The sequence below is a fragment of the Somniosus microcephalus genome, chromosome 1 (genome assembly GCF_052327205.1).
Source record: "Somniosus microcephalus isolate GS21.2 chromosome 1, FLI_Smic_1.0, whole genome shotgun sequence".
In the NCBI taxonomy this organism is placed as follows: Eukaryota; Metazoa; Chordata; class Chondrichthyes; order Squaliformes; family Somniosidae; genus Somniosus; species Somniosus microcephalus.
Genome location: NC_140987.1, coordinates 144548864 through 144569969, shown reverse-complemented (window position 1 = coordinate 144569969; position 21106 = coordinate 144548864). Strand labels below are relative to the sequence as shown.

General features: G+C 43.9%; 1 protein-coding gene and 1 pseudogene across 3 annotated transcripts in view; one reads left to right on the top strand and one right to left on the bottom strand.

Moving 5' to 3' along the window:
• gramd2b (GRAM domain containing 2B) overlaps nucleotides 1-21106 on the top strand; it is a 221390-nt gene that overhangs the window by 40225 nt on the left and 160059 nt on the right. The window lies entirely within an intron of this gene.
• LOC147124400 (MICOS complex subunit Mic10 pseudogene) lies at nucleotides 18351-18734 on the bottom strand (annotated as a pseudogene).

The window sequence follows — 21106 nt, the reverse complement described above, 5'->3', positions numbered from 1 at the left end:
CTTTGTGCCGAGTTCTCCTGTGGAATTTAAATCTTTCTGCTATCAACAGCGGTGCAGGGTTTAAGTGTTCCTGTAGGACAGCAACAATTTCGTTAAAACTCTTCGCCTTCGGTTTGGCTGGAGTAATCAGGTCCCGCAATAGGCCGTACATTCTAGCGCCCATCGATGCCTTTTTCCCCTCCGCTATTTCGTTTGCCTCAAAATATACCTCGACTCTTTCCACATACGTGGTCCAGTCCTCTATTGTATTATCAAAAGCAGTGATACAGCCAGTCTTCGGCATCTTGTAAATCTAAAATGGCACCTCCCGCGCTTTGCCTTCTTCCCCGATTTAACAAAATGGCGCCTCCTGCGCTTTGCCTTCTTCCCCGCTGTTGTTAGCGCTGCTTTCCACGGTTTCTTGCGCGTTTAATATTGATTTTTTTTCTTTTATTATTTTCCCATTGTGGAGCGGACCCTCTGGGACACTTCCCTCCCTCTTCTTAGGTCCGAACGCTGCCCGGCTTCGAAGCACCGGCCGTGCCCTGTGTGCTCCACCCTCTCTCTCTCTCTTTGGTTCCCGACTCGCTGCCCGGCCCTGTTGAAAAGCCACCCAATCGAGCTCTAGCCCGCCGCAGCCCAGGAAGGATCAGTGCACTACCTGCCACCAGCCCGATTAGCTGGGAACCCACAGACCGAGGAACCAAGCCTGGCTCTGGACAGTCTCTCCTGCAAGTTTTTAATCCGACGATTTGGAGGGCGGTTGCCCACGGTCGACGCCCGTTTCTCGAGTTTCTTTGGATTTTTTTTTTTTCTTTCTTCTGGCTTCAACCTTCGATAACGTCGTCTGAGGTGCTGCCGAGTTGCAGGTAAGTTCGTTTCTTACTCGTCGCCAGTGTTACGTCCGTGAATAATTGAGACACGGACAGCAGGAGTGAACAAAATAAGTCTTTACTGGTGGAAGTCAATAGTGAAACTAAAAACACAGAGGCTCAATAGCGCCTTTTATACAGGGGTGGTCACTGCCGGTACTGCAGTCTGAGACCAGTTATTCTCTTAAAGGTACATACACAACAGGGGAACTATCTTTTGCAGCTCATGTATACTGCAGTACCAGCAGTGGCCACACCTGTATATAGCACTGAGTAGTAATCTGTACAGATCAGTTCCACTGTGAGCCACGTTGAGTAAACACCTGTTGTACCGTTCTCCTGCAGTCTGTGTCTTATTATACGCGGACACAACAAACATCACCACCTATAAGTTCCCCTCCAAGCCACACACCATCCTGACTTGGACCTGTATCGCCATTCCTTCACTGTCGCTGGGCCAAAATCCTGGAACTCCCTTCCTAACAGCATTGTGGGTGTACCTGCACCATATGGACTGCAGCGGTTCAAGAAGGCGGCTCACCACCATCTTCTCAAGGGCAATTAGGGATGGGCATTAAATGCAGACCTAGCCAGCCAGCGACGCCCACATCCCATCAATTAATTTTAAAAAATTTAATAATTTTTATTTACTCAACTGCCATCTTTTAAAAGTCCAGCTTGTTGATCATTGTGGTTATCCAGAGTCATTAATCGTAGGACGTATCAGTCACTTTCAATGGTTGTTTGGGCAATTCAATGAGGATCGCATTACATTGTATGCAAACTTGATTGTCATCTTAATTGGACATTAATGTCTGTTCAACCATTTTCTCACTTATGCTTGTTTTGTCACTGAAATTGTTAGCATGCATAATGAAGGAATCATGCTATTGTGATGTTTCCTTGCATGTTCTGAATCAACAAGATAAAGTTGAACATATTGGAAAGGGTTAGGTCTTCACTTTTCCAGTTTGTGACCTCAGTGATAATGTTTCTAAAATGATAAATTATTTTTGCCCATTGCAAAATTAATTATTTATGCCTTCTCTTAACAATAGATTATAATTAGAACTGATTAAATGGTACAGTAAGATAATTATTGCCACCCTTCCACATTAGTTTATCTCAGCGATTGTAGTCTTTAAAATGGCCAATAAAGTCTTCAAGGGTAAAACAACCAAAAATATCTTGATCTCACATCATCCTCTGTGTCTTTTTAATGAGGGCAAATAGAGTTCTTTCTTTACTCTAATTGTTCTGCCAATGTGAGTTTTATACCATGTTTAGATCGCTAAACCACTTCCACTGGAATGTGTTTAGGCAGCTGCTGCTCTGTATCTACCATGTATACATTTGTTACAAAATTCAGAGCACTGGCAATGTCAGTAGTAGAGAAGTAAATACTTGATCCATTTTTGGGCATGCGATGTCAGTGTCATTTCAAGGAATTAAACTGCAATTCTCGTGGGTTTCTTTTGGCTTTTAGTCAGTGTGGGAACAAATCAATCACTGCTCTAATGTAAAATGCTGGCATAATATCCATTCAAAAATATTATTTTACACTAATATTTAATGGATTATAAATACATTATAGGTATTTTTGCAAATATACCTAATTTTCTTTTTATAAACACAGCACACCATTTGACAATGATCAATAAACCATGTATGGTTCTCCTAAATGCAAATTGAATATACAGTGTAGTATTTCATCGTGGGCTGATTTATGCTCCCTTATGTAAATAACCTGGCTTTTGCAGGGAGTTTATGAGCGTGCTTAATATGTAATAAGAAAGACTGAGCAGATTGCAGCTCATCAAAAAATAGGAATATTAAAACACTATGCAAGAGTAATCCTCTGGACCAACTAGAGCAGATAATCAATGTCAACAAACTGTGCCCCTGTTCCTGAGGAAAATAAATGTGTTTATGTTTATCTTTCTGCAGAATATTAACTTTACGATGTACAGAGTTAAGTATGTCAACACTCTTCTGTCAACATTACTCTTTGACAATTTTAGGTCCGTTTTATCAATTGCAATTGCACCAACCAGAATTCTTTGAGCACATTAGATTTTAAAATGTTATTCATAACATTGCACCATAATCAAGTAGATTAACAAAATACTGAATTACGAAGCTCCTCCAATAGCTTATTGGGTACATGTGCTGCCCACAATGGTACTGAACCATATAAACCAGGAGGGCACCAAGTTTAATTTTTGGTCCACGCTGAGTTACCTCATCTCTACTGGGATGATAGTAGGGAGCTACAATTGACCTTAGTGTCTCTCGGCGAGGTGGGGGGGGTAAATTAATGCTCGAGTGCTAGCCACAGATCTCCGCTGGAAGGTGTACGTTTATAAACATCAGTTGAAGGCAGGATCAGGTTTGGCCGTGATACCTGCTGTAGATGAACAACCTGCTGAAATTCACTGTCTATGGTCAGATGTTAAGAAGAGCCACTTGGGCTGAAAATCTTCACATCTAGCATCTCAGCAGAAGGACTGGAGTCAAGAGAGAATCGCTGATTCAAATAAAAAGATCAGGCATCTGCATTACTATGAGTGCGTCTCAGGCTAGAAGAAGGGCAGGAAACAGAACGTCAGGTTCCACATGTACACTGACGACACCCAGCTCTACACCACCACCCGCCTATCTCGACCCCCTCCACTGCCTCTAATTTGTCACACTGCTTGTCCAACATCCAATACTGGATGAGCAGAAAGTTTCTCCAACTAAATATTGGGAAGGCCAAAGCAATTGTCCCCACCTAAATCTCCGTTCCCTAGCCACTGACTCCATCCCTCTCCCTAGCATCTCTCTGAGTCTGAACTAGACTGTTCGCAACCATGTTGTACATGTGGAACCTGACGCTGTGATTTTGGATGATGTCACCGAGGGTAGCATGTAGATGAGAATAAACAGAAGTTCTACCATATAGGGTTTAATGTCATTCTTAGCTCTGACAAAATGGTGTTCCCAGCATTAGCCATGATTTGTAATCTATGGTAATGAAAAACCCATTGAAACACAGAGCTTTTGCTTTGTGGTAACAGACACATCCCCATCTGTCACAATGAAAGACTGATTTCAGACATCACAGCTGATGTAAAGGTTGTGTTCTAAAAAACATTTTTTAATTTAACTTATCCTACACGACGAAAACATGCTCTGCACTGTCCCTATTCATCATTCTGTGGCCTTTTACTTTCACATACAACACCCAGATGCACTACATTTAATTGTGTGTTTTGGGCAGAAGCATGCCTGAAAGGGGATCGTTTCCCTAGCTGCCCCCATGCTGGGTTGGTAATCTATGGCAGACCATAGGCAATTCAAATGTAGATCCCAAACAATGCCTCATCCATTAGTAATTTCTGGTCATTCAGGAGACTGCCAGAACTATGACTTTGACAAATTTCTTTGATCTTTGCTGATCTTTGAAAGAAATATTTTTAGGGATCAACACAACACCAGAAGCCAATCAGTCAAGGCAGCAGAAAGGTTGTAAGATAAAAAAATAACCTCAGTACTTTTAGCAGGACAGAGAGCAGAGAAAAAATCTCAGCAAAAATCCATAAACAGAAGAATTATCATTGTATGTTTTAACCACTATGGAACAAAGCAGCTTATGAACTGAACCAAATGACATCACAGAATCACAGAAACCCCACAGTGCAGATAGAGGCCATTTCGGCCCATCGAGCCTGCACCGACACATATCCCACCCGATCCCCGTAACCCCTACACCAACACATATCCCACCCTATCCCTGTAACCCCATGTATTTAATCCCCCTAACACTAAGGATCAATTTATCATAGCCAATCAACCTAACCCGCACATCTTTGGACTGTGGGAGGAAACCAGAGCACCCGGAGAAAACCCACGCAAACACGGGGAGAATGTGCAAACTCCACACAGACAGTTGCCCGAGGCCGGATTCGAACCCAGGTCTCTAGCGCTGTGAGGCAACAGTGCTCACCACTATGCCATCTCACTCAAACACCAACAACAACCTGCATTTATATATAGAATCATAGAAATTTACGGCACAGAAGGAGGCAATTTGGCTCATCATGTAGGTTACAGCACTTCAAGTGCATATCCAAGTACCTTTTAAATGTGATGAGTGTTTCTGCCTCTACCACCTTTTCAGCCAGTGCATTCCAGAACCCCACTGCACTCTGCGTGAAAAAAATTCTCAACTCCCCTCTAATCCATCTACCAATTACTTTAAATCTATGCCCCCTGATTGACCTCTCTGCTAAGGGAAATAGGTGCTTCCTATCCACTCTATCTAGACCCCTCATAATTTTATACACCTCAATTGAGTCCCACCTCAGCCTCCTCTGTTCCATAGAAAACAACTCCAGCTTATCCAATCTTACCTCATAGCTAAACTTCCGCAGTCCTGGCAAAATCCTTGAAAATCTCCTCTGTACTCTCTCTCTAGTGCAATCACATCCTTCCTGTAATGTGGTGACTAGAACTGTACGCAATATTCTAGCGGTGACCTAACTAGTGTTTTATACAGTTCTAGCATAACCTCCCTGCTCTTATATTTTATGGCTTGGCTAATAAAGGAAAGTATCCCATATGCCTTCTTCACCGCCTTATCTACCTGTCCTGCTACCTTCAGGGAACTGTGGACATGCACTCCAAGGTCCCTCTGTTACTCTACATTTCTAAGTATCCTACCATTTATTGTGTATTCCCCTTGCCTTGTTAGCCCTCCCCAAATACATTACCTCACACTTCTCCGGATTGAATTCTGTTAGATCCGTGTATCTTGATGTTGTGCGTTCTTCAATAACTAGACAAGAGACTGCAGGGAACAATCAACAGGTGTTTACTGGATGAGGGTTACTCTAAAACTAACCGTACAGATCCCTACTCAGGGTTTATATACAGGTGTGGTCACTGCCGGTACTACAGCATACAGGAGCTGTAAAAAGTAGTTCTCCCCTTAAAGGTACATACACTACAATTCCTCCCCTTTTAGATTAACAGTACCATAACATTCATTTAACAATTAAATATCAACTAATTACAATTAACACTTTTAACATGCAACATTAACTGAAAATAGTCTATTTCTAAATTCAGTCTTTGGGGCGGCTTCCTGATCCTTTCTGGATAGCGCCTTTCCTGAGTGTCTTGCTCTTGATGCGGAGGCGATTCTGGCCCCCTGTCGTCGGTTGGTTCATCAGCTTCCGATGCTACTGTTTCTGGGGTAGATGCTATCTGTATGTCGGGTTCCTCACCAGGTACGTATGGGCGAGACATGGGGTTGACTCGTTCCTGTGACTCTAGGATCTGGTCAACATGGCGTCTCACAATGTTCTCCCCAACATCCACTGTGTACATTAGTGGCCCCTGCCGTGTGCATATCGTTCCTGGTTGCCATTTCTCTTCGGTAGTCGCGGGCCAAGACTGGTTGCCCTACATTGAAGCTCCTTGTCGGCTTCTCATTGATGTGCTGGAATTGCTTATTCTCAACATCTCTTCGTACATTTGTCTGAGCAAATCCAGACGAGATCTCAACCTTCGGTTAAAGAACATCATGGCCGGGGTCTGGTTGGTGACTGCATGTGTCGCATTTCTGTAGGCTAACAGGAAATTGTCCAACTTATGCTGCAGTGGAATGTCGTCATCGCACATGGCCCTTACTGCTTTTTTAAAGGTTTGTACGAACCTCTCAGCCAATCCATTTGTGGCTGGATGATACGGGGCGGATGTGTAATGCTTTACCCCATTCCTTTTCATAAATCTTCGAAACTCCTCGGACACAAACTGTGGTCCGTTATCAGAGCAAATCTGCTCTGGCAAGCCGTTCCTGGCAAATATGGTCCGTAGGACTGCAATAGTTTTCTCCGTGGTGGTGGAGGACATTTTGATCACCTCAGGCCATTTCGAGTGCGCATCCACGGCTATTAAAAACATTGAGTCCATGAATGGACCAGCAAAATCAATATGCACCCGTTGCCATGGAGATGAGGGCCACTCCCATGGGTGTAGAGGGGCATGTGGTGGTGCATTTTGGACCTTCTGGCATCCTGAGCAGCTCTTTGTCAGGTCCTCGATTTGCTGATCGATCCCCGGCCACCACACATAAGCCCGAGCAAGGCTTTTCATTTTCACCCCTCCCAGATTCTGTTCCTGGGACTAGGGACAGGGTCACTGGCAAGGCTTGGGAAGCTAAGCAGAGCCAGGCCTGGTTCATACCTGGAGGGGGTGACCATCAGGGAAGACCAGGTACAGAAAGTCACGGAAGGAGCCCCGAGGAGGGGTGGTTGGTGAGAAGGTCACGGAAGGAGGAGCGGCTCGTGAGCAGGCCCGGGCGTTGGGCTGAAGATTGTCGGACAGGAGGAATAATGGAATGGCGGCACGCACCGACGCAGCGGCTTTGCTTCTCCCAGTCATGGGAGCTTGCAAGATCACATTTTGTTGTTCATGTACTTGTGCAATGACAATAAAGTTGAATTAAAAAAAAAAAAAAGATGGCCTTCGTGAAGCTCATTGAGCACTCTCTCCCTTAACTTGGGTGGAATTACCACTCGGGATCCACACATCAAGGTCCCCTGGCATACTGACAGCTGTTCTCTTCTGGATGAGAATGCTGGCAACAGTGAGTCGCCATGTGTTGGCCATCCCTTCACCGTCAAGTCATATACCCGAGACAGTGTCGGGTCATTTCGGGTCTCCTTCTCTATATCAGCGTTAGTTACTGGCAAGCGTTCAATTATAGTCGAATGAAATATTTCGACAGGGTCCACTGCTGGTGCTTCCTCCGCAGTAGGCAGTGGCAGGCGTGATAGCCCATCAGCGTTTCAATGCTGTTTCATGCCCTTATACTCGATTTCATATTGGTTTGCCCCTAGAAAAAGGGACCATCTTTGTAACCGTTGCGCAGTCATCACCGGAACGCCCTTCTTTGGATTAAAGATGGAGACAAGTGGTTGGTGGTCAGTCAGCAAGGTGAACTTCTGCCCGTGCAGATAGTGGTTGAACTTTTTCACTCACTACACTAGGCTGAGGGCCTCCCTGTCAATCTGGGCATAGTTACGCTCGGCTGAGGTTAGTGATCGTGAGGCAAAGGCTATTGGCCTCTCTGAGCCATCCGAGAATTTGTGCGACAGCACCGCTCCAATGCCATAGGGTGATGCATCACATGCCAACCGAATTGGTAGTGCTGGGTTGAAATGAGCCAACACCTCTTTTGATGTGATCAATTCTTTGCTCTTCTGGAAAGCTCGTTTACATTCGTCATTCCACTTCCATGGTACCCCCGTTTGCAGTCGGGTGTTCAGTGGGTGTAGTACGGTAGGCAAATTCAGCAAGAACTTATGGTAGTAGTTCACCAGCCCGAGGAACGACCTCATTTGTGACACATTTTCCGGTGCTGGAGCCTTGACTACTGCCTCAATCTTCTCAGGGGACATATGTAACCCCTCTTCATCAATAACGTGGCCACAATACGAGATCTGCTTCTGGAAAAACTCGCATTTGTGGCGATTAGCTCGGAGCCCATATTCCTTCAATCTAGTGAGCACCTGCTCCAGGTTGGCGAAGTGATCACTGTCATTTTCGCCCATGACCAGGATGTCATCCAAATAACACTGGGTCTCTGGAATCCCTTGCAGGACTTGATCCATTGCCCTTTGCTGATGCTACCCCGAACACCAGCCGGTTGTATTGGTAGAGACCTTTATGAGTGTTGATCGTGAGGTACTGTTTCGAGGTTTCTTCTACTTCCATTTGCAGGTACGCCTGGGCCAGATCAATCTTAGTGAAGCGTTTCCCTCCAGATAGCGAGGCAAAAATATCTTCAATCCGTGGAAGCGGATATTGTACAGTGTGAAGGACTGGGTTCACTGTCACCTTAAAGTCCCCACAGATGCGAACCTTCTTTGGTTCCCCAGGCATTTTACTCAATGACCTCTTCATTACAGGAATGATGGGTAGCCCACTCGCTCCAGTCCACTTTGGACAGTACTCCAGAATGTTCCAAACCTTCCAGCTCTGCTTCGACGGCTGGGCGGATCGCATAAGGTACCGGTCTGGCCTTAAAAAACTTTGGGCTTGCATTTTCCTCTATTTTGATCATCGCTGTTATGCCTTTTAGTGTTCCGAGTTCCTCCTGGAACACTTCTTGTGCGTCAGTTAGCATTTTTGACAGTCGTCCAGGTGTGACGTCGTCATCCTTTTTGGCATCTACAGTCAGTGCTTGTATGGAATGGCAATCTAGCTGTATCTTCCGGATCCATTCACGTCCTAGTAGTGGTGGTCCTCCCTCTGGCAATACATATAGGTCCATTTTTGGTGTTTCCTTGCCGTTATATATAATGTTCACCCTTATTTTTCCTTTGGGATAGACTTTTTGCCCCGTGTACGTCTTAAGACGATCTCTGTATCTCTCAAGGGTATATGTGACAATAGCCGCTTGTAGTCCCTTCGGTTTATGACTGTTAGGGCTGATCCTGTGTCCAATTCCATTTTCACTTGGACTCCGGCTATCTTGAGCGTGACCCAGATAGTTTGGTGATCCTCTGTTTTGATCACATTATGTAGTTCCAGACAACCCAGCTCCTTGCTTCCGGAGTCTGTATCACTTTTCTGTTCGTCTGAACTACTCTCCATCACCTTATGTACCTTCTTGTACTTCTCCTGTGGAGATTTCTTGCTGCTGGTTTTCTTTTCCGACCTGCAGACTCTTGCTATGTGTCCTACTTTTCCACACTGTCTGCACACTTGGTCCTTGAACCAGCAATCCTTATGGTTGTGTCGAAGTCTCGACTCCGAGTAAGACTCTGAAACAAACTGTATCGTCAGATAAGCAAAGCTTTATTTTTCTTGCATACAAGTGTATACAAGGAGAGAGCTGCCTGGACAAAGGCTAGGCCAACATCTCTTAAGGACATCAGTGAATGCAGCATATTTATACACTCAAACAAGCAAGCGTTCCATAGATCACGTGTAATGGTATTGTATCATCTTAAACCAATTAAGAGTTTAAACAAGGACAATCAAAAGGTCAGCAGGACAGAAATGTCTTCAGACAAAGTTAGTTAATTATATTCTGTCAGGAGGTTTTGTTTGAATCTTGTTACCAAAAAATGATTTGCTCACTCATGTCTGATTATCATATTTATACAGTGAAGAACACAAGTTCAATATGGTCATGTAGTATTCATGCAGATAAAGAGAAACGAGATTGACCTTTAACAGAATTGTTTTCATTCTTTGGCCAGATGTCATTATCAGTGCAGTTACCCAATAGTTCTGCAATGTATTGTTCTGGCAGGTTGTGATTAACTTAATTGCAATAGGTCAGAAGATTACGTTAGTTGCTGCTGACTCGGTTTTAGTCCACAGGCAATGGTACAAAAATACATTAGATGTCAAGTATGCCATCATGCACTAGTAAGGGCAAAATCATATTTCCACAGTTGTGTGTTGTTCTGCCGCAGTGATAGCACTTCACTGTTCCGTATGACATTTCATTTGTGCCATATTCTTGCGGTCTCCGTTGTATCTCTGCAGTGCCCCGTGCTGCTGCTTCGTGTGATACTGCCATGCTTAAAGCCTTGTCCAGCGTAAGATCCTTTCTGATAGAAGCCATTTCTGGGTTCCTTCACTTTGAAGCCCACACACAAACTTGTCCCTTAAGGTATCTGCTAGTCCCGTTCCAAACTGGCAGTGTTTCGATAGCTTGCGCAGTTCCGTTAAATACTCAGCATTCCTTTCATCTTTATGCTGGTTCCTTTTATGAAACTTAAATCTTTCTGCTGTCGGCAGCGGTGTGTGGTTTAAGTGGTCCTGTAGGATTGACACTATGTTTTCAAAATCCTTTTCCACTGGCTTCTCTGGGGTTACTAGGTTTCGCAGTAAGCCATACGTTTTTGCACCCATTGAATTCAACAATACCAGCGCTTTCCTGCCATCTGGCACTTCATTCGCCTTGCAGTACACTTCTATGTATTCGACATATGTTGTCCAATCTTCGACTTCATTGTCGAACGCTGTGATACTGCCACTCTTCGGCATTTTTGGGTGTGGTTAGACTGGCTCAAAATGGTATCTCCCGCACTCTCCCTTCTTCTCCGCTGCGGCTCAAAATGGCGTCTCCCGCACGCTCCCTTCTTCTCCGCTGCAGCTCAAAATGGCATCTCCCGCGCTCTCCCTTCTTCTCCGCTGCGGCTGCTCGGCCCTTGAACACCGGCTGTGCTCGGCGCGTTTTCCTGCGCGCCTCTCTCTCTCGTTGACGCTGCTCGGCCCTTGAACACCAGCTGCGCTCTGCTCTCTCTCGTTGACGCCGCTCGGTCCTGAACACCGGCTGCGCCCTGTGCATTCTACCCTCTCTCTTCTCCCGTCGACGCCGCTCGGCCTCTTTCTGTGCCGTCGGTCGGCTCTAGCCGCCGCTGTCCGGGGAGGGTCTGCGCCATACCTGTTGCCAGCCCGTTTCGCTGGCCTGCATGACTGGAGAACCAAGCCCAGCTCTCAACAGCCTCCCCTGCAATGCTCAAGTCTCCGCTGGATGGTCGACGCCCATGCTTCTGGACTCGGCCTTCTTCTTTCACTGTTCTCCCGGAGCGAATCCCTGGGAGGTGATGCAGAGTTGCAGGTAGGTTTGAATCTTCTCGTCGCCAATGTTAGATCCGTGTATCTTGATGTTGTGTGTCCTTCAATAACTAGACAAGAGACTGCAGGGAACAATCAACAGGTGTTTACTGGATGAGGGTTACTCTAAAACTAACTGTACAGATCCCTACTCAGGGTTTATATACAGGTGTGGTCACTGCCTGTACTACAGTATACAGGAGCTGTAAAAAGTATTTCTCCCCTTAAAGGTACATACACTACAAATTCCATTTGCCACTTTTTGCCCACCTGACCAGTCCATTGATATCTTCCTACAGTCTAAAGCTATCAACCACACGACAAATTTTTGTATCATCTGTAAACTTTTTAATCATGCCCCCTACATTAAAGTCTAAATCATTGATATACAGGAAACTTTCTGGTATCCGGCACCGACGGGACCGAGTTGGTGCCGTCCCATCAAAACTGCCGTATAAACCAGCGCTAATGTTAAAACATACGGAGCTTCTCAGCTCCGTATGAAACAACAAACCCTGTTGCTTAGCAACAGCTTCAAAACAGTCGGCCGCAGCTTCAAAGCATCTCTGCAGCTAAGCAACAGCTTCAGCTAGATGCTTGGGCGCCACGACTGGAAAAAAAAAGCAACGAGAAGTAAAAAAACTTATAGGAAACGGCTCCTGAATTTTGCCGGTAGATAGCTTTCCGGGCATTTAACCTCCGGTTAAACGAAAGTTTCCTGTATACCACAAAAAGCAAGGGACCTAGTACTTGGCCCTGTGGAACCCCACTGGAAACAGCCTTCCAGTCACAAAAACACCCATCGACCACTATCCTTTGCTTCCTGTCACTGAGCCAATTTTGGATCCAACTAGTCACTTTCCTTTGGATCCCATGGGCTTTTACTTTTTTGACCAACCTGCCATGTGGGACCTTGTCAAAGGCCTTACTAAAATCCATGTAGACTACATCAAATGTACTACCTTCATTGACCCTCCTCGTTACCCCCTCAAAAAATTCAATCAAGTTATTCAGACACAACCTTCCCTTAACAAATCCATGCTGACTGTCCTTGATTAATCTGTGACTTTCTAAATGACGATTTATACTGTCCCTCAGAATTTTTCCAAGAATTTTCCCACCACCGAAGTTAGGCTAACTGGCCTGTAATTACTTGGTCTATCCCTTTCTCCCTTTTAAACAATGGCACAATGCTAGCAGTCCTCCAGTTCTCTGGCACCATGCCCGTAGCCAGAGAAGATTGAAAAATGGTCAGAGCCTCTGCTCTTTCCTCTCTTAACAGCCTGGGATACATTTCATCCGGGCCTGGCGATTGATCTACTTTCAAAGATGCTAAACCTCTTAATACTCCCACTCTCTCTATGTTTATCCCATGTAATATTTCACACTCCTCCTCAACTACAATGTCTGCATCGTCCCTCTCTTCTGTGAAGACAGACGCAAAGTATTCATTAAGAACCATACCCACGTCTTCCACCTCCACACATAGATTACCTTTTTGGTCTCTAATAGGCCCTACTCTTTCTTTAGTTATCCTCTTGCTCTTTATGTATTTATAAGACATATTTGGGCTTTCCTTGATTTTAATTGCCAATATTTTTTCATGCCCTCTCTTTGCTTTCCTTTTTAATTTCACCCCTGCACTTTCTATACTCCTCTCCCTGTATGCCCCTTGACATCCAGGGGGCTCTAGATTTGGGAGTCCCACTCTTTTTCTTTGTGGGAACATATTTGCTCTGGACCCTCACTATCTCCTCTTTGAATGCCTCCCATTGCTCTGACACTGATTTACCTTCAAGTAGCTGTTTCCAGTGCACTTTTGCTAAATACCATCTCAGCTTAGTAAAATTGGCCTTTCCCCAATCAAGAACTTTTATACCTGGTCTATTTTTGTCCTTTTCCATAACTATGCTAAATTTAACTGAATTATGAACACTACCAACAAAATACTCTCCCACTGATACCCCTTCCACCTGCCCAGCTTCATTCTCTAAAACTAAGTCCAGAACTGCAAAATACTGTGGATGCTGGAAATCTGAAACAAAAACAGAAATTGCTGGAAATACTCAGCAGGTCAGGCAGCATCTGTAAAGAAACAGAGCCAACATTTCAGGTCGATGACCCTTCGTCAGAACATTCTCTCTCTACAGATGCTGCCTGACCTACTGAGTATTTCCAGCATTTTTTGTGTTTGCCTCCTCTCTTGTTGGGCTTTAACGTAGCATCTTTAATGTAGGAAAACATCCATAGGCGATTGGTAGAAGCATAATCAGACAAACATTGACACTGAGCCAAAGAAGAAGGTATGGGGAAAGTGGAGTTGATGTAGAAGATCAGTCATGATCTTATTGAATGGCAGAGCAGGCTAGAGGGGCCATATGGTCTGCTCCTGCTCCTATTTCTTTTATGTTATTATATTAGGAGGAGTAGCTAAAAGCTTGGTCAAAGAGGTAGGTATTAAGGGGGATCTTAAAAGGAGGCGAGGTGGAGAGGCCTAGAGGTAATTCCAGAGCTTCGGTCCTTGTCAGCTGAAAGCATGAATGCCAATGGTGCAGGGAAGGGAGCGGTTGATGCGCAAGAGAAACACAGAGTTTGCGTAGGGTTGTAGGCCTTGAGGAGGTTACAGAGATAGGGAGAGGAGAGGTCATGAAGGGATATGAACTGGAGGATGAGAATTATTAATTTGAAGAATTAGTAGACTGGGGGCCAATGTAGGTCAGTGAGCATAGGAACGATGGGTGAGTGGGGTTTGGTGCATATTAGGATATGGGCAGCAGACTTGGATGAGGTCCAGGTTATGTACATATGCTTAAGACATGGAGAGTCAGATCAGATCACGAGGGAGTTTCATTGTTACACTCCCAAGTGCTACTACTGTACTACCAGATACATACAGGGCAGTGGGAGTCAACTTCTGTAAAAAAGCAGACAACCAGACAAATTAAAAGGAGCGAATGCCACCATTGAACCCAAGTAGTTACATGCGGCAGATCTGAATTCCTAGCAATGTAGATTGAAGCTCCATGCAATAATACATGGCCCAGTAGCAAATATCCAGCTTTTCATAATAGATTATTTACTTCTCAGGTTATTCAGTTATTTGTTTTGATAATTTTATTAAGCAACAGTACAAGCAGCAATGTCACATGTCTGATAAATCTGTCACATGAATAGAAAAGGAACAACCAACAAGCCTTATGCAAAGTACAAAGTGCAGGGTTTAGGTCTGCACAACAAATAACCGCTGACCAGGTACTGGGTTCAGCCGGGAGCCAGCAACTCCAAGTATAGGACGCCCAGCAGTTAATATCGGCCATACCTCACTTTGTTCTCGACTTTCAGGTGCGCCACCTGCTTTGGGTCCCCCATGTACCAATCCTGTTAAAATCAAGCCCATAAAAATTTGAGGACAGAAGAATGTGCAAATAGTGGGGATGAATATATAAAAAATAGGAGAGGACCACACAGAAAATAAATTAGAAAGAGAAATTTAGACAGGAAATGCAAACAAAACAAGGTGGTTCTGCCAATTGTAATAACAAAAGATCCACACCATGGGCTCAGATCCTACAAGCACCAAGGGGACTGGTGTGAAAATAGAAGGATTCAAACTCTCATGTAAAATGTCAAAAGAAGAAAATTGTTTTCTATATTGCAACCAGATGTTTTTCTTTTGAAGAGCACACTGATCTTTTTGTTTGATACCATTGCACAGTTTACCGTGTCATTACTGAAGCAGTCTTCATTCACAGAAACACCAAACAGGGGAGGCCAGCCAGCATCTCCCATGCCATGTAATTCTTTGAAGGTCCTTTGTTTGCTTTCCAATTCAATCAATTTTAATTTTTCTGAGGGTATAACTTTTTTTTTCCTGTGGATGTCCATAAGTGGACCAATAAGTGGCAGTGCCCTGGGATTGAGACCCTGCCAGACGAGGTATGCTATTGGCTGGTGTCAATTTTCCCCCCAGTCTAGCTTGATCAAGATGCAAGTTTGCTGCAACATTGTCTGGGCACTTTTTGTTTGGTTTGATAATTTTATAAATCTTAAAAAGTAGAAGCTAGCAACAATTAACTTGGTGATTACAGGTCTCAAAGTAAAATTAACTTTTTCTATTAATTTTATTTTGCTGATTTTGGCAAGTCTTAAAACACAAGGTGCAAAAAAGATTTACTAGAATAAGACCAGAACTGAGAGGTTATACCCATCAGGAAAGATTGAACAGGCTGGGGCTCTTTTCTCTAGAAGAGGAGACTGAGGGACAACCTAATAGAGGTCTTTAAGATTATGAAAGGGTTTGATAGGGTAGACATAGAGAAGATGTTGTCACTTGCGGGAGAGACTAGAACTAGGGGCCATAAATATAAGATAGTCACTAATAAATCCAATAAGGAATTCAGAAGAAATTCCTTTACCCAGAGACTAGTTAGAATGTGGAGTAATTGAGGCAAATAGCATAGATGCATTTAAGGGGAAGCTAGAAAAGTAGATGAGGGAGAAAGGAATAGAAGGATATGCTGATAGGGTTAGATGAAGAAGGGTGGGAGGAGGCTCGTGTAGAGCATAAACACTGATATGGATCTATTGGGCCGAATGGCCTGTTTCTGTGCTGTAAGTACTTTGGAGTTTCCACTAGGTTGCACTGTTTTTTCAGTGCAATTTGTCTGAAAGCGGCCAAACCCGCGCAAAAGATTGAGGAATTTCAAGAGTAAATTACATCAAACGCAAATTTAGTTCACGTGATCTTTTGCTTTAAAAAATATTGTGCTAGAAGCCGGCCCCACCCACAAAACTGGCCACACCCCCAGATCGAATTAATCACCATGGCGAGTTTCCGCTAATTGAGCATATTGCGGGCCTTCAAGGAGGCTCTTAAAATTAAGCTTTTTCTTTTAGGCGTGAGGACAATAATAGGTACGTTTTGAAGCTTTTAAATATTTTTTTTAATTTACTTAGAAGTTGATTACTGTACACTATTGTAACTAGTAAATGGTACTATATAGTTTTTAAAGTAATTTTCAATTATTTAAAAATGCATTACTTACAAGTGGTGGACCAGACACTCTGATTAAAAAGGCGTATTTTTTGTGATAACCCATTTTCAGCTGTATTAATAAAACTGCACCAGGTTACCACTCTTAATTATAAAAAGGAATATTTTTTAATGCAAACATTTTTTTAAAAGTTCTAAAACACTGCCCAATTGCGTTGGTTCATGGAAGATTTTATGTTTGGTGATATGCAAATAAGTTTGAGTGGAAACTTGAGCAAAAGGACCACTTTGTAAAACTACCACAATTTTTAGTGCAATTTGCGCCCGGATTGACGATTGCAGTAATGCCAACCCCACAGTCTCATAAATCATGAGACAAACTCTTAAACTTTTTCCTGCCCCGATCCCTCGCTGACCTATGCTCCCGGACATGAAGTGCATTCCGTGACCTTTGCTCCCGGATAGGAAGTGCATTCAGCTGTCACTAACCAATTACTGACATAAGATCACAAGAAATAGAAGCAGGAGTAGGTGACTCAGTGGCCCCGCTATCGTGTCACTCGCAGGCCGGCCTCGCTCTGCTTTTGAACATAACCTCCTCCAGCCCTACGAGATCTCTGCGCTCCTCCAATTCGGGCCTCTTGCGCATTCCGATTTTAATTGACAGCCGTGTCTTCAGCTGCCTTGGCCCTAATCTCTGGGATACCCACCCTAAACCTCACCGCCTCTCTCTCCTCCTTCAAGGTGCTCCTTAAAACCTACTTTTTTGACTGAGCTTTTGGTCACCTGCACTAAAATCTCCTTATGTGGCTCGGTGTCAAATTTTGTTTGATAATCACTCCTGTGAATCACCTTGGGACATTTTACTACTTTAAAGGCGCTATATAAATGCAAGTTGTTGTTGTTGTTATCGACCTCTGCCAAATTAATTTCCTTCTTTGAGATAACATAACTGTAAGCCAGTGTTCAACACGCTTCAATGTACCAGTGTAATTAAACCACAACAGACCAGGAAAGATGGAAATTAGGTGTTAAAATGGCTGTTAATTTATTGGTACGTTATTTGTGCTACAAGCAAAAACAAAATATAAACCCATATGGCAGCAATGGCTACAATCCAACTGCATATATAGAATTTTTCCACAGACAGTAGCCTATTATTTGAAGAAATTATAGGGTTTAACACTGAGAACCTATTTAATTGGGTGGAGAATGAGATTATCTTGTGGCGTACCGATCACAGAAAGGACACAATCCGCTTTTCGGTCCGTAGACTATAAATCAGGCGTCATGCCTTTAAGAAGGATCACACCTTTAAGAAACTCGATCTGCAACATAGTTAAGCCCAGAGCGGGGGAGGAGCAGTCGAAGCTGTGGACTGATGAAAGGCAGTCGGACTTGGTGTAGGCTCTGACGCCATTTTGTGTTCAACATGCAGCCTCAACAATTAAACCTTTTCTGTTGAACCTCTCCGAGTTCAGTATTTTTTGCTAGGAGTACGTAGACTCCTACAATCTCATGTTTGCAGTGACTGCTGCCCCAGACTCTGCAGACACCAGGTCAATCTGCCTCAATAAATCATAAGACATTTACATCACAGTCCATAGAGTTTGATCCCTACCTGTGTGCTTAAGATCATGCTCCCCACCTCCAAATGAAGTGGAGACGACGAGCAGGGTGCTTGCTGAACTCAGCAACCCCCATCAGTCTCCAGTGGCCTGGAGGCCCTGCTGCTGCTGCTGCACCCCTCCCCTCCCCCTGCCACCAAGCCAGTTGCCCGGGCAACAGCAAACACTTTTTTAGGCATTGTTAGTTCTTTTTATTAATGATGATTCTAGTGCACAAGTTTGAGAAGTGAAATTAAATACAGCACAGCAATAAGAATCTCTATTACAAGCACACAGGTTGAATTGATCTGCAGGAAACTGGTACTGTACAGTAAGTAAACAGTTTGAGAAAATCATCCTAAGGCAATTGGTCTTTGACAAACTTTCCATGCAGAAGATATGGAGACTGCAAATCATTCTGGCAGTTAGCATAGGCCATTCCTTTACACATCCCTGCACTAAAATAGGCCATATATGCCACTTAAAAACGACAACAGAAAATACGATTCCTAAGCCAAGGCCAACACCTAATTGCAGCACCGTGTCCACCATGCACCATTCCACCTTCTTGCCAACTTTGGTCTCGGTCATCTTACACTGCCCTGCAACTGTTCAGCAGCACTGTGGGAGTACCTTCACCACACGGACTGCAGCGGTTCAAGAAGGGCAATTAGGGATGGGCAATAAATGCTGGTCTTGCCAGTGATGTCCACATCCCATGAATGAATTTTAAAAAAGGACAGCTCTGGGACACAGCGGTGGATGCAGGTACTTTCACAGGCTAACCACCCCCATTCCGTAATCCTCCGCTAATTTAAAAATGGCGTTCACTCCCGCCACTGCCCCTCAGTTTTGCTGCTGCAAACTGCTGAGCCTCTGCCATCCCCTTGTCACTCACTCACTCAGAGGCTGCTGTCATTTCTAACAGGCCGAGAAGAGGCCATTCCCTGCCGAATGGCAAATTGCCTATTTTTCTGCGCATGCGCAAATCGGCGTTTAAAAAAAAAAATCATGAGATTTAGGCATTCCATCGCGAGATCGTGTGTGAAGCTTCATTTCACTCTGAAATCGCGAGAGTTTACAATACTATGATTGTACCCAAAGCAGGAACTCTTGCCAATATATCATATAAAGCTCATTGATGATTGTATACAACTCAAAATACATACTACAGAAGTTCAAAATGACACTGGTAATTTCATATTATAAAAATAGAATGCTACAAAAATGAAACATTTTTGATGGTTTTGGTATTACATTGTTTGCAAGGTCTATCATCAGGTATTGCTCATGCACAGGAGTTCTTCTTTGACTTTATACCCATTGAATGCTTACTTTGGTTCCATTAGTTATGCTTAAAGTTGTATTGGAGTATGGTGAAAACATTGGGGGCATTAATCTCGAAGTGCTTAGAGCCAAATCAGGTACTAAAACCAGGCCCATTCACTGGTTGTAGCACACAGCTCCAGCTCACTACTCCAAAAATATGGACACCCCTGCTTTATGGGAAAAAGGAGTCCTAGCATTGACCACAGGGCAATCCATTCAATATCTTCCTCCCCACCCCTTGCAAGATGTTATTTGCTTACTCTTGTCAATTTGTTAGACAAGATCTGCCGCTTCTAAAGCCGCAATGGACATCCTTTATTTGGCTGCATGAAAATAACCTTTCTTCCATTTTTTTTAATTATTGATTTTATCAGTTTTCCGATTACTGAAAGTCAGGTTAAATGGATCTATAGTTGCCAAGTATTAACTATATCACTCTTTATGAACATGGGATCTACACTTGTCTATTTCTAGTCTGTTGGGTCCAGAAATTGGGCCACATAGTGCCCATTTTTCAGGTGCTACATGGCCTCCTATGTCCCCAAAATTGCACGTAGGAAGCACGCGCACACTTCTGACCAGAAGTGCACCATCCACCATATTGGGTAAGGACAAATAAGAGGCGTCCTTTACCCACGCCTGAAGGAAACGTTAGGCCCTTTGCTTAATGCCTGTTTCAGGTTCCCACCACAACACTGGTTTGTGCTGACGCTGCCAGCACCAGTTGTAGCTCAACTACATCTGCTTCATGAACAGCGTTGGGTCACGCTCGGGAACCAAGTCTAGAAAAGAGCTGTTTCCTGAAGCACTCATACTTCACGAGTTTATTGTTGGTACGAAGCTGAAACTGCTTCACGCCGACGCTAAACCCAGTATGTAAATCAGAACTGATTCCTGGAGTGGAGTGGAGTAAGATTTGCTGCTCCAGGAAGTCTTGCTTTGCTTCATTCTGGTGTCAGGGCACAATCTAACCCTGGATTCAGGCTGTATTTTACACTATTACTGCAGTGTCAATCTAAAGCAAAACTCCCTCACAAATACACTTGTAGTTTGAAGCATCCTGAGTCAGGAAGCAGTCATAAACTACAATGACAAGCTCAGAGATTTTCCCTATAGTGTAATACAGAAAACAGTTTGTTTGAATAGTTGTTTATAGTTACACATAATAACAATATAGAACTGTTTAAAGAGCTTTGACTTGGATCTTTCCATGGGCAATTCTAGGACATAGATAGATAATTAACAGAATATTGTTGTTACCAGATTAGGGTCTTGCATTAGACATTCTCTCAGGTACAGCCTCCTGCAAGCATCTGAGTGTTTCAGGTTTCAGGGGGTCCCCTTACTATCCAATGTCTAACTAGCATTACACCCCTGGGTTACAATACTAGCCCTTTGTGATCTGAACTAGATATTTTATGTCTTTTGCAGATGTACCCTTTCAATTTCAGTGAAGATGGATCAAGCAAACAGTTGGTCCTCTTTTGGTTAGACCCAATTAACTGTAAATAGAACTTTAAATAAAACTTATCAAATCAAATTAAAATTTGGTTTGCCGGGGTGATAATGCACTCCAGTCCCCGCGGCGCCCACTGGTCTCGGAAGGCCTCAAGTGTGCCGGCGGACACCGCATGCTCCATCGCCAGGGCCATCCGGGCGCGAACATAGCCGCAGAAGAGAGGCAGGCAATCGGGCCAGAC